Below are 14,579 nucleotides of genomic sequence, written 5' to 3'. Positions count from 1 at the left end.
CTGTCTGACGCTTTACCCGCCCACTGTACTGTGGGAACCAGATTGGGGGTGGGCAGGAGGACAATCAGCTGGCTACCCGCTTTATTTTACATGCCTCCCACCCCAACCCCACCCCCATCCCTGCCCTCAAGCATTCAAATACACTGGCCTTCAAATTCACTCCTGCAAAGTTGGTCTGGGCATGCAGTCACACACAGGTCAGACAGACAGGTTTCTGATACTATAGATTACAAATAAACCATTACCATCAATCTGATAGTTCCATGGTCACTTTTACTGAAACTAATTTTTAACGTCCAGATTTGTTTAACTGAGTTTAACTGCGCAAATTGCCACGTTATGTTTCAAAGTCATGGGGCGAAATTCTCCCCCAACGGCGCGATGTCCGCCGACTGGCGCCCAAAACGGCGCCAATCAGACGGGCATCGTGCCGGCCCAAAGGTGCGGAATGCTCCACATCTTTGGGGGCCGAGCCCCAACATTGAGGGGCTAGGCCGGCGCTGGAGGGATTTCCGCCCCGCCAGCTGGCGGAAATGGCGTTTGTTGCCCCGCCAGCTGGCGCGGAAATGCGGCGCATGCGCGGGAGCGTCAGCGGCCGCCGACAGTTTCCCGCGCATGCGCAGTGGGGAGAGTCTCTTCCACCTCCGCCATGGTTGAGGCCGTGGCGGAGGCGGAAGGGAAAGAGTGCCCCCACGGCACAGGCCCGCCCGCGGATTGGTGGGCCCCAATCGCGGGCCAGGCCACGGTGGGGACACCCCCCGGGGTCAGATCGCCCCGCGCCCCCCCCCCAGGACCCCAGAGCCCACCCACGCCGCCTGGTCCCGCCGGTAAATACCAGCTTTGATCTACGCCGGCGGGACAGGCAATTTCTGGGCGGGACTTCGGCCCAACCGGGCCGGAGAATTGAACGGGGGGTCCCGCCAACCGGCGCAGCCCGATTCCTGCTCCCGCCCAATCTCCGGTACCGGAGACTTCGGCGGGGGCGGGGGCGGGATTCACGGCGGCCAACGGCCATTCTCCAACCCGGCAGGGGGTCGGAGAATGATGCCCCAGTTCTCTGGAAATTTACACAGCCCTATGGATTACTGGCCCAGAAACATGAGCACAATGTTATTATACCCGATTCATGTTAAATGCAGAATCAAATCATAGTCCTGCTTGTAACAGCTATCATTTTGTTTTCACATTTCCTCTCCTGCAAGCACCAACTCTTACTTTGCCACACAAATACTCATATCGTTCCAAGAACCTTGACCCAGAGGTATTCTTCACAGCATGAGCTGAGACAGTAAGATTCAGCAGGCTATTTAGCTATCAAGGACATCATAGCTTATCCCAATCCCATTTCTGCTCAATGTTCAAATCCATGCCTTTTCCTGCAGGGATCAGTGTACAATATGAAGCAGTGTTCCGAAAGCTAGTGATTTGAAACAAACCTGTTGGACGTTAATCTGGTGTTGTAAGACTTCTTACTAAGTCAGGAATGTTATGGAATACTCTCCCAACCTTGGATGAGTGCAGCTCCAACGTTCAAGAAGCTCGTTACCATCCAGGACAAAGCTGCCAACTTGATTGGCACTGCATCCGCAAACATTCACTCCCTTCACCACTGATGCACATTGGCAGCTGTGTGTACCATCTACAAAACGCATTGCCGAAACTCACCAAGGCTCCTTAGGCAACACCTTTCAAACCCACAATCACTATCATCTGGAAGGACAGGGGCAGCAGACACATGGGAACACCACCACTCAGAAATTCCCCTCCAAGTCACTCGCCATCCTGACTTGGAAATATAACGCCGCTCCTTCGCTATCACTGGGTCAAAATCCTTCAATTCCCTTCCTAACAACACTGTGGGTGTAACTGCACCACATGGACTGCAACGGTTCAAGAAGGTAGCTCACCACCCATCTTTTCAAGGGCAATTAGGGATCAGCCAGCGAAGCCCTCATCCCAATAACAAACAATGAAAAACAGTGAGGCTTAACTCCCCTCGCTGTCTCAACCAAGTCCAATTAATTGAATTCAGACCAGTGGGGTTGAAGCAGAAACCATCTTATATAAAAGTGCCGCATTATGTAGTGGCATATTTGCATGCAGAAGAGTCTTCCATACCTGTCGACATCACACTCTCGCAATTATCCTTCACTTGTCCACTTCTTTGTATTTAAGTTCCTCCATGCTCTCCCCCTTTCCTACTTGTCCTCCAGCTCTACAACTCTTCTATTTCAATCACTCCATCAGTGAGTGGTCTTCAGCTGCCTTGGAATGAAATGGAACTCCCTTTCTAAACCCCCTTGCCCTTTTCTCCTATTTTGAATCTACCTGTCGCATCAAGCATTTGCTCACCTGTCCAAATATCTTCTTATGTGGCTCGGTGCCACACAAAGGTAAGAGAGAGGCAAGAATGGACATTGGACGACTAGAAAATGAGGCTGGAGAAGTAGTAACAGGGAACAAAGAAATTACAGAGGAACTGAATAGTTACTTTGCATCAGTCTTCATGGTGGAAGACACCAGTGTCATACCAGAACTTCAAGAGAGTCAAGGGCAGAGGTGAGAGTAGTGGCCATCACTAAGGAGAAGGCGCTGAGGGAACTGAAAAGACTGAAGGTGGATAAATCACCCGGACTGAAGTATTGGAAGTGCATGGTAAAATAGGACTGAGTCAGCACGGCTTTGTCAAGGGAAGTCATGCCTGACAAGTCTGTTAGAGTTCTTTGAGGAGGCGACGAGGAAGTTAGACAAAGGAGACCCAGTGGACGTGATGTATTTGGATTTCCAGAAGGCCTTTGACAAGATGCCGTATAGGAGACTGCTAAATAAGAGAAGAGCCCATAGAGTTCGGGGGCAAGGTACTAGCATGGATAAGGATTGGCTGACTGGCAAAAGGCAGAAAGTGGGTATAATGGGGTATTTTTTAGGATGGCAGCCGGTGTCTAGTGGTGATCCGCAGGGGTCAGTGTCGGGACCACAGCTATTCACAATATACATTAATGATGTGGAAGAAGAGGGCAGCACGGTGGTGCAGTGGTTAGCACTGCGGCCTCACGGCACAAAGGTCCCAGGTTCGACCCCGGCGCTGGGTCACTGTCGGTGTGGAGTTTGCACATTCTCCCCATGTTTGCGTGGGTTTTGCCCCCACAACCCAAAAATGTGCAAGCTAGGTGGATTGGCCACGCTAAATTGCCCCTTAATTGGAAAAAATGAACTGGGTACTCTAAATTTAAAAAAAATAATCTGGAAGAAGGAACTGAGGGCATTGTGGCTAGGTTTGCAGAGGATACAAAGATATGTAGAGGGACAGGTAGTGTTGAGGAAGCAGTGGGGCTGCAGAAGGACTTGGACAGGCGAGGAGAGTGGGCAAAGAAGTAGCAGATGGAATACAATGTGGAAAAATGTGAGGTTATGCATTTTGGTAGGAAGAATGGAGGCAAAGACTATTTTTTAAATGGGTAAAGGCTGAGAAAATCAGAAGCACAAAGGGACTTTGGAGTCCTTGTTCAAGATTCTCTTCAGGTTAACGTGCAGGTTCAGTCGGCTGTTAGGAAGGCAAATGCAATGTTAGCATTCATGTCGAAAGGGCTGTAATACAGGAGCAGTGATGTATTTCTGAGGTTGTATAAGGCTCTGGTCAGACCCCATTTGGAGTATTGTGAGCAGTTTTGGGCCCCGTATCTAAGCTGGCCTTGGAAAGGGTCCAGAGGAGATTCACAAGAATGATCGCTGGAATGAAGGACTTGTCATAAAAAGGGCAGTTGAGGACTCTGGGTCTGTAATCGTTGGAGTTTAGAAGGATGAGGGGGGAGCTTATTGAAACTTACAGGATACTGAGAGGCCTGGATAGAGTGGATGTGGAGATGTATCCACTGGTAGGAGAATCTAGAACTCAAGGGCACAGCCTCAGACAGAAGGAACGATCCTTTACAAGATGAGGAGGAATTTCTTCAGCCAGTGGGTGGTGAATCTGTGGAACTCATTGCCGCAGAAGGCTGTGGAGGCCAAACCACTGAGTGGCTTGAAGACAGAGATAGATAGGTTCTTGATTAATAAGAGGATCAGGGGTTATGGGGAGAAGGCAGGAGAATGGGGATGAGAAACATATCCGCCATGATTGAATGGCGGAGCAGACTCGATGGGCCGAATGTCTAATTCTGCTCCTATAATTTATGGTGCTAAATTTCGATAAATCATGCTCCTTGGGACATTTTACTACATCAAAGGTGCTATATAAATGCAAGTTGCTGTTGTTGCTGGCTCTGCATTCAGCCCTATGGGAGCTCTGCTCATTTGTTCCAATGTAAAAAGGTTGTAAGCTACACAATTTTGCGAGTGCTGACAGAAAAATATGGGGGCAATTGCACTGAAACGATTAAATGGTTTGAATTTTTCAAGTGGCCAGCTATGTTGGACAACAGACATACTGCTTCTCGGAAACACACATTTAGTAACACAGTCTAAACTATCTAAACATGGGAAAATAGCATGATCGGCACTGTCCCTCCACCACAGAGAAAACACTCAGGAAACTTTACATCTATCACTCTGGTATTTCCAGATGAGGTGGGAATTCATAAGTTCTGTACACACTGAAGTTAATGGAAAACCCTGCCAACCCTAAGGATTACAAGAATGCACTTGTACAATCTGGGAAAGTATTGACATAGCGCACTGCCAGCATATTTTTAAACCAAACTGTCCACACTGTAGATAAACTCGAGTTGGCTTATTTGAAGGATGACATTGTGGAATGCATGCAAGATAATAACTAGAGGCAGAAACTAGTCAGTTGTAAAATGTAAACAAAGCTCAGTGGCCTGATCGAAACCATTTCCCACAACTTGGGGTTAGCACTGCTGCCTCACAGCTCCAGGGACCCGGGTTCAATTCTGGCCTTCGGTGACTGTGTTGAGTTTGCACTTTATCCCCATGTCTGCGTGGGTTTCCTCTGGGTGCTCCGGAGGTTCCTCCCACAGTCCAAAGATGTGAGGGTTAGGTGGATTGGCCATGTTAAATTGCCCCAAAGTGTCCAAACGTTTAGGTGGGGTTGCTGGGTTACGGGGATAGGGTGGAGGCGTTTAAGTAGGGTGCTCTTTCCAAGGGCCAGTGCAGACTCGATGGGCCAAATGGCCTCCTTCCGCACTGTTGATTCCATGATTCTCTGAACTCCACAGCCATCTCTTGTGCTGTCAGACTGCTGAATTATCCCATAAACCAACCCTACAAAATCTGACTGTGTTCAATGCCTACATGGCCTTGTTCCTCCCTGCCTCTGTAAGGTCTTTCAGCTCTATAATCCTCTCAGAACTCTACAAATCCTAGCAAGCATTCCCAATTTCCATTGCTTCATCATGGAGGCTGGATCTTAAGCATGCTAGGCCCAAAAGTCTGGAATTCCAGCCCTAAACCCAGCTCTCACTAATTTCAACCACCGCAACTTTGCTAGCACCTACCACAGTTTCTAATTTCTGATTCCTTTATTCACATTTTCACCACCTCTAACCTCAATTTTTCCCGTGTCCTCCTACTTGGAGTGCCATCATCCACACTCTGTAAATCCCAGCACCCAAACACCCCACCACTTGTATTAAGCCCTGAATCAAATGGTGTCCCACTTGCCCTCACTTGTCGACCTGCATTTCCTCCATTCTGCAATATAAAACCCCAAATCATCATCCACATCTTCCGATCCCTGCATGGCCTTGTCCTCCTCAGCCTCCTTCAAAACCTTGGATCCAGCCCTCCAGTACTCCATTTATGGCCTTTGCCCCAATTCTTTGGAAATTAAGGCCAGGATTTTACTGTTCCTCCCACCCGGTGGGATAGTACTATCCCGCCAATGTAAATAGCAATCTAAATGGCCTGCCACATCCGTTGGGTGGGGGACCTAACTCTTCTGTTGCCAGATGCATGAGCACCATCCCTAAATCCTCCTTCCATTTCTCCCCGGACCTGTGAAAACCTCCTCAAAACGTTTCATATTGGCCGACCTGTCAGTCATCCCTCCATATCTCTCCTGTATCATTTGGCCTCTCCACCTTCATCCCTGCCTTTTGTGAAACTCCGTGGAACTTTCTCCATGAGCTATATGACTGAAGGTCATAGCCAGCTATGTTAACCTTATATAGAACCTTGATGAGATCACACTGCTGTCTTCAGCTCTGTGCTTCAAATTACAAGAAAGATAGAGAAGCATTAGAGACAGTGCAAAAAGGGATTTCCAAGAATGATATTACAACTAAGAGGTTACAGCTAATAGGAAAGTCTGAACAGGCAGAAGCTCTCTTCTCTAGGAAGTAGAGGTCTAAGAGGTGACCCATTTGACCCATTAGGAAGGGATTCTAGAGGGGTAGACACAGAAATGATGAGGGCGATTTTGCACCCACATACGCCATGAGCGCAAAATCTCATGGCAATTGGGAAACGAGATTCTCACCGACGAGATCTCGTTTCCCGATTTTCCCCGCCGTTAGCCTGTGATACGGTGATGTATCAAAGTTCCCGGCCTTTGCATTGAATTCAAATGAATTTGAATGTATTTAAAGAGCTTCCCCACCATATGTTCCCCCGGTAAGGAATTCCCCCCTCATCAACGTGATGACTCGTCGGAGAGGTTTACAATAGCTATTAGAAAACTGGAAACAGTTGAGGGGAAGTCAACCTGGGTGGTATTGCCAGGCTGGCACTGCCAGGCGGCTGTGCCAGCAGCGTGCCCTCTTGGAGTGGGGGTCCACTTATGCGTGGTGGGGGGATGTTGCCCTAGTGCATGTATGTGGGTGGGGTTGAGTCAATACTTTTAGGGGGTGGGGGTTTCCCTCATGCTTGTGGGGAGGGTGATGTTTCCCCAGTGCATCTGCGGTGAGGAGAGGGGGTTGCCCGGTGCTTTTGGAGGGGAGGGTCCCCCATGTCCGGGGGGGGGGAGTTTCTTTTTAATGCAGATCAGGGCGCCCTTGAACTCTGTTGAGCCGATGGTGCCAGCTCTCTCAGGCTCTGCCCTCACCGGCATGATGGCAAAAACCACGGCCCCGAGATGTTCGGTGCACAAAGTGCCAAGAATCTGGAGAGAAAACTCGGCTGTGCAGCTGGAGAGCTAGACACTGGTCCCTGTCCACCCCTCCAATCCCCACCCCAGCCAGCGCTCTGTTCACTGATTGCAAGATTCCACCCAATGTTTCTACTTGTGGGGGAGATCAGGATTAAGATGGCCACTCACAAATCCAACCAGGGATTCAGGAGAAACTTTTTAAGCGAAGTGTGGTGAGGTTATGGAACATATTACCACATGGAGTGGTTGAGACAATCAACAGAAGTACGTTTAAGCGACAGCTATATATCAGGGTATGGGGTAAGAGAAGAATATGTTGATAGATTGAGATGATGTCAGGTCGGAGACCTCATGGAGAGTATAAGAACCCAACATAGACCTGTCAGGCTGAATGTCCTGTCTGTACTGTATGTAAATTCTATGTAATTCCATGAAAAAGCACAGTACTTGCAAAATTTATAAATGTTCTCAAAGTTTAGCAAACTCATTTGCTTTATATTCAGAGCACGGACATTGTTCAGATATCTTTCAAAACCCCAATTACTGTGTAAAAGTGGCAGTATCAGAATAAATCTGGCACAAACTCATGGTATAATGGGAGTGTGTACTGGTTTAAGCCAAAGCATATGCATGTTTGACTTTCATATCAGATTCCCACAAAGCTGAGGTCTGACAACAATAATCAGTCTCAGTTCTTATATAACAGGAGGTATGTTTTTCTCTGTCAAAATAAACCAAAAATAGTTTTAACAAGATGTTTTCTTTCACTTTCCTGTCCATTATTCATTGTGGTATTAAATTCTTAGTAATCAAAATTACCATTACTGTGCCTCAGACAATACCATGTGAAAGATCAGTTGAAATATATATTGTTATCTGAAGCTGATCTCCCGATCTCTGAGATTGGATAAAGAGTGGACAGAATGAGCTTGCATTTCTGTAACCCACATGAGACAGAATCTTATTGAGGCCTCGAGGATTACACTTGCTGGTGAGAGATCTACACTGCCTCTTTTTGGGAACGCCTGTTGAACCACAAGCCAACCAGGCAGTGGTGAGGTCAGTAGTGGGCCCTCCCCTGGAACCAAGACCCCAGCGGAAATGTCTCGCCAACCAGGAACTGCCAGCCAGTCAGAGGTTAGAAGCTCTTGTGTTCAGCAGCGCCGTTGGGGAGGAAGTGACTGCTGCCAGAAGGACTCAGGATTCTCAGGATCACAGAGCGACCAAGGCCACAGGTAAGTAACTTGAGGTGTGGGGGGTGTTTTTGTGGGGTGGTAATCGCTAGAAGGGTTCATGGGTGTCGGGAGCAGAGGCAGGGGGAGTGGCTCGAAGTGGGATCCCCACCACTCCCGATGAGCCATCACTCGATCAGGCACTGAGTGCCTTTAATTGATGGATGCCCCCGACGCCCACCCCAGGAGCTGACTGCACAGTTTCACCTGCCATGCATGCTGCATGGTGACAGGTCTACCTACCACTGGGTTGATACCAGCAGTGATGGCATGAGGCCTTTATCTGATGAATAATTGGCCTACGATGAATCTCAGCTCGTGGTGGGGCAGCAAGGTCAACCATTCGCCTTCCTGCCAGAACTTAACTGTGGTGAAGACAGGAAGATGGTGGGCTTCCAGGTATACCACTATCCTATCTAATTAAACCTTTTCACCTCCAAGCTCACCACCAGAGATGTGTTCCATGATATTCCGATACATTATCCCAACATGGGGAATTGTATTACGGTACATTACCCCAACATGAGGAATTGTGTTCCAGTACATTCTCCCAGCATGAGGAATTGTGTTCCAGGACATTATTCCAACATGAAGAATTGTGTTCCAGTACATTATCCCAACATGAGGAATTGTGTTCCAGTACATTATCCCAGCATGAGGAATTGTGTTCCAGGACATTATTCCAACATGAAGAATTGTGTTCCAGTACATTATCCCAGCATGAGGAATTGTGTTCCAGGACATTATTCCAACATGAGGAATTGTGTTCCAGTACATTATCCCAGCATGAGGAATTGTGTTCCAGGACATTATTCCAACATGAAGAATTGTGTTCCAGTACATTACCCCAGCATGAGGAATTGTGTTTCAGGACATTATTCCAACATGAAGAATTATGTTCCAGTACATTATCCCAACATGGGGAATTTTATTCCGGTACATTATCCCAACATGAGGAATTGTATTCCTTTTCATTATCCTAGCATGAGGAATTGTGTTCCAGGACATTATTCAAACAGGAGAAAATGTGTTCCAGGACATTATCCCAGCATGATGTATTGTATTGAAGTACACTTTAGGCATGACCGTAGCACAGTGATTAGCACTGTTGCTTCACAGCGCCAGGGACACGGGTTCGATTCCCGGCTTGGGTCACTGTCTGCGTGGAGTCTGCATGTTCTGCCCGTGCCTGTGTGGGTTCCCTCGGGTGCTCCGGGTTCCTCCCACAAGTTGTGTTCCAGTACATTATCCCAATATGACGAATTGTGTTCCCGTGTATTACCCCACCATGAGGAATTGTGTTCCGGCACATTATCACAACAGAAAGAATTGTGTTCCAGTACATTATCCCAGCTTGAGGAATTGTGTCACCGTACCTTATCCGAACAAGGAAAATTGTTTTCTGCTATATTATCCTAACAGGAAGAATTGTTTTCCGGTAGTGGTCGGGAAATTATTGGTGAGGACTCTTTGAGACAGGATTTACTCCTATTTGGTAGCAGTGGACATATTAGCGAGAGGCAGCATGGTTTTGTGAAGGGGAGGTCATGTCGCACTAACTTGATCAAGTTTTGAGGAAGTGACTAAGATGATTGACGAAGGTAGGGCAGTGGATGTTGTCAATATGGACTTCAATAAGGCCTTTAACAAGGTCCCTCATGGCAGACAGGTACAGAAGGTGAAGTCACACGGGATCATGGTGAACTGGCAAGATGGATACAGAACTGGCTAGGTCATAGAAGACGGAGGGTGGCAGTGGAAGGGTGCTTTTCTAATTACTCGTGACTCGTGGTGTTCCACAGGGATCAGTGCTGGGACCTCTGTTGTTTGTAGTATATATAAGGGATTTGAAGGAAAATGAAACTGGTCTGATCAGTAAAGTTGCAGACGACGCAAAGGTTGGTGGAATTGCGGGTAGCAATGAGGACTGTCAGAGAATACAGTAGGATATAGATTGGTTGGCGACTTGGGTGGAGAGATGATGGATGGAGTTTAATCTGTACAAATGTGAGGTAATGCATTTTGGAAGGTCTATTACAGGTGTGAAATATACAGTAAATGGCAGAACTATTGTCAGAAGAGGGATTTGAATATACAGGTCAATATGTCACTGAAAGTGGCAACCCAGGTGGAGAAGGTAGTCAAGAAGGCATACGACATTCTTGTCTTCATCGGCCAGGGCACTAAGTAGACAAATCATGCTGCAGCTGTATAGAACCTTAGTTAGGCCACACTTGGAATATAGTGTTCAATTCTGGTCGCCACACTACCGGAAGAATGTGGAGGTTTTCGAGAAGGTAAAGAAGAGGTTTACCAGGTTGTTGCCTGAAACGGAGGGCATTAGCTATGAGGAGAAGTTTGATAAACTCGGTTTGTTCTCAGTGGAGCGACGGAGGTTGAGGGACGACCACATAGAAATCTACAAAATTATGAGGGGCATGGACAGAGTGGATAGTCAGAAGCCTTTTCCCAGGGTAGAAGAACCAATTACTAGGGGACATAGGTTTAAGGTGCGAGAGGCGGAGTTAACAGGAGATGTGCAAAGGAAGTCTTTTACACAGAGGGTAGAGGGTTCCTGGAAATCGCTGCCGAAGAAAGTGGCGGAAGCAGGTACGATAGTGACATTGAAGGGGCATCTTGACAAATACACGAATAGGATGGGAATAGAGGGATAAGGATTCCGGAAGTGCAGAATGTTTTAGGTTAGACGGGCAGCATGGACGGCGTAGGCTTGGAGGGCCAAAGGGCCTGTGCCATGCTGTACTTTTCTTTGTTCTTTGTACATTATCCCAGCAAGGGGAATTGTGTTCCAGTACATTATCCCAACATGAGAAATTGTGTTCCAGTACATCATCCCAACACAAGGAGTTCTGTTTGTGGTGAAGGCAGAAATTGTTTTATATTATATTTCATATTTGTTTCAATAATATTATTTAAAAACCCTGGTTTAAAATATATACAGGCAGTATGTCTGTTAGAACTGCAATTAAGGAGTTGTAAAACGTGAGGTCATGATTCATTCCAACCACTTACCTGATCACAGATAATGGTCTAATGGGATATTGTTATGATTGTTGGAGATTCCCTAGAGAGTAGATCATTTATGAGGGGTTGCATTTAGTCCTAGCAAAGCAGTACGTTATCCCAACATGAGTTGTGTTCCAGTACAATATCCCAACATGAGGGGTTGTGTTCCAGTACATAATTCCAACATGAGTAGTTGTGTTCCAGCACATTATTTCAATATGAGGAGTTGTGTTCCAGTACATTATCCCAACATGAGGAGCTGTGTTCCAGCACATTATCCCAACATGAGGAGCTGTGTTCCAGCACATTATCCCAACATGAGGAGCTGTGTTCCAGCACATTATCCCAACATGAGGAGCTGTGTTCCAATACATTATCCCAACATGAGAAGTGGTGTTCCAGGACATTATCGCAATATGAAGAGTTGTGTTCCAGTACATTATCCCAACATGAGGAGCTGTGTTCCAGTACATTATCCCAACATGAGTTGTGTTCCAGTACATTATTCCAACATGAGTTGTGTTCCAGTACATTATCCCAACATGAGGAGCGGTGTTCCAGTACATTATCCCAACATGAGGAGCTGTGTTCCAGCACATTATCCCAACGTGAGGAGCTGTGTTCCAGCACATTATCCCAACATGAGGAGCTGTGTTCCAATACATTATCCCAACATGAGGAGCTGTGTTCCAGCACATTATCCCAACATGAGGAGCTGTGTTCCAGCACATTATCCCAACATGAGGAGTTGTGTTCCAGCACATTATCCCAACATGAGGAGCTGTGTTCCAGCACATTATCCCAACGTGAGGAGCTGTGTTCCAGCACATTATCCCAACATGAGGAGCTGTGTTCCAATACATTATCCCAACATGAGGAGCTGTGTTCCAGCACATTATCCCAACATGAGGAGCTGTGTTCCAGCACATTATCCCAACAGGAGGAGTTGTGTTCCAGCACATTATCCCAACATGAGGACTGGTGTTCCAGGACATTATTGCAATATGAAGAATTGTGTTCCAGTACATTATCCCAACATGAGGAGCTGTGTTCCAGTACATTATCCCAACATGAGTTGGGTTCCACTACATTATTTCAAATGAGGAGTTGTGTTCCAGTACATTATCCCAACAGGAGTTGGGTTCCAGTACATTATCCCAACATGAGTTGTGCTCCAGTACATTATTCCAAATGAGGAGCTGTGTTCCAGTACATTATCCCAACATGAGTTGTGTTCCAGTACATTATTCCAAATGAGGAGCTGTGTTCCAGTACATTATCCCAACATGAGTTGTGTTCCAGCACATTATCCCAACATGAGGAGCTGTGTTCCAATACATTATCCCAACATGAGGAGTTGTGTTCCAGCACATTATCCCAACATGAAGACTGGTGTTCCAGGATATTATCGCAATATGAAGAATTGTGTTCCAGTACATTATCCCAACATGAGGAGCTGTGTTCCAGTACATTATCCCAACATGAGGAGCTGTGTTCCAGTACATTATCCCAACATGAGTTGGGTTCCAGTACATTATCCCAACATGAGGAGCTGTGTTCCAGTACATTATCCCAACATGAGTTGTGTTCCAGTACATTATCCCAACATGAGTTGTGCTCCAGTACATTATCCCAACGTGAGTTGTGCTCCAGTACATTATCCCAACATGAGTTGGGTTCCAGTTCATTATTCCAAATGAGGAGCTGTGTTCCACTACATTATCCCAACATGAGGAGTTGTGTCCAGTACATTATCCCAACATGAGTCGTGTTCCAGTACATTATCCCAACATGAGTTGTGTTCCACTACATTATTTCAAATGAGGAGTTGTGTTCCAGCACATTATCCCAACATGAGGACTGGTGTTCCAGGACATTATCGCAATATGAAGAATTGTGTTCCAGTACATTATCCCAACATGAGGAGCTGTGTTCCAGTACATTATCCCAACATGAGGAGCTGTGTTCCAGTACATTATCCCAACATGAGTTGGGTTCCAGTACATTATCCCAACATGAGGAGCTGTGTTCCAGTACATTATCCCAACATGAGTTGTGTTCCAGTACATTATCCCAACATGAGTTGTGCTCCAGTACATTATCCCAACATGAGTTGTGCTCCAGTACATTATCCCAACATGAGTTGGGTTCCAGTTCATTATTCCAAATGAGGAGCTGTGTTCCACTACATTATCCCAACATGAGGAGTTGTGTTCCAGTACATTATCCCAACATGAGTTGTGTTCCAGTACATTATCCCAACATGAGTTGTGCTCCAGTACATTATCCCAACATGAGTTGTGCTCCAGTACATTATCCCAACATGAGTTGGGTTCCAGTTCATTATTCCAAATGAGGAGCTGTGTTCCAGTACATTACCCCAACGTGAGGCGTTGTGTTCCAGTACATTATTCTAGGGGGAGTGCAGCGAAGATTTACCAAACTGATTCCTGGGATGGTGGGACTGGGATGAGGAGAGATTGAATCGGTTAGGATTGTATCCATTGGAGTTCAGAAGAATGAAATACATCTCATAGAAACGTATAAAATTCTAACAGGACTGGACAGGGTAGATGCAGGAAGGATGTTCCTGATAGTGGGTGAGCATAGAACCAGGAGTCACAGTCTGAGGATACAGGGTAGACCATTTAGGACAGAGATGAGGAAACATTTCTTCAGTACCACAGGAAGTAGCTGAGGCCAAAACATTGGGGGCGGGATTCTCTCAGCCCTGGGCCAGGCCGGAGAATCCCTGCGACCAGGCCACACCGCACTGACGCCGGCACACGATTCGCCGCAAATCGGAGAATCGGCACCATTGGCGTCGGTTGCGGGCCGCCCTACACGGCCAGCCTGCCGATTCTCAGGCCGGGATGGGCCGAGCAGCCGTCGTGGAAACGCTGAGTCCCGCCGGCGCTGTCCACACCTGCTTCAGCCGGCGGGAACTCAGTGTGGAAGGGTCGGGTGGCAGCCTGTGGGAGGGGAGGGGGGCTCCAACCCCGGGGGTGGCCTCCGATGCGGCCTGGCCTACGTGCCGCGTTTCCTACATGCCGGCCCCTGTAGTCCTGCGCCATGTTGCGTTGGGGCCGGCGCGTTGAAGGAAGCCTCTGCACATGCGCGCGTTGGCGCCGGCGTTACTGCGCATGTGCGGATCTCGCGGCGCCCAGTTCGTGCCAGGATCGGCAGCCGGAGCAGCGTGAACCACTCCAGTGCCATGCTATCGGGGGCCAGAATTAATCCTGGGAGCGGCCCGTTCACGCGGTCGTAAAATG

At 47.4% G+C, this 14,579-nt stretch overlaps 1 long non-coding RNA gene across 8 annotated transcripts in view; it reads right to left on the bottom strand.

Moving 5' to 3' along the window:
* LOC140425435 (uncharacterized) overlaps positions 1-14,579 on the bottom strand; it is a 153,710-nt gene that overhangs the window by 105,306 nt on the left and 33,825 nt on the right. For 2 of the 8 annotated variants that reach the window (XR_011947859.1, XR_011947860.1), the window contains exon 4: positions 11,314-13,771. The exons of the other annotated variants lie outside the window; for them this stretch is intronic. This is a non-coding gene — a long non-coding RNA (uncharacterized lncRNA). The remainder of the gene's footprint in view (positions 1-11,313; positions 13,772-14,579) is intronic. 8 annotated transcript variants of the gene reach the window in all.

Source organism: Scyliorhinus torazame, chromosome 6 (genome assembly GCF_047496885.1).
Source record: "Scyliorhinus torazame isolate Kashiwa2021f chromosome 6, sScyTor2.1, whole genome shotgun sequence".
Lineage (NCBI taxonomy): Eukaryota > Metazoa > Chordata > Chondrichthyes > Carcharhiniformes > Scyliorhinidae > Scyliorhinus > Scyliorhinus torazame.
The sequence above is the reverse complement of the archived record's forward strand: the minus strand, read 5'-3'. Positions and strand labels throughout refer to the sequence as shown.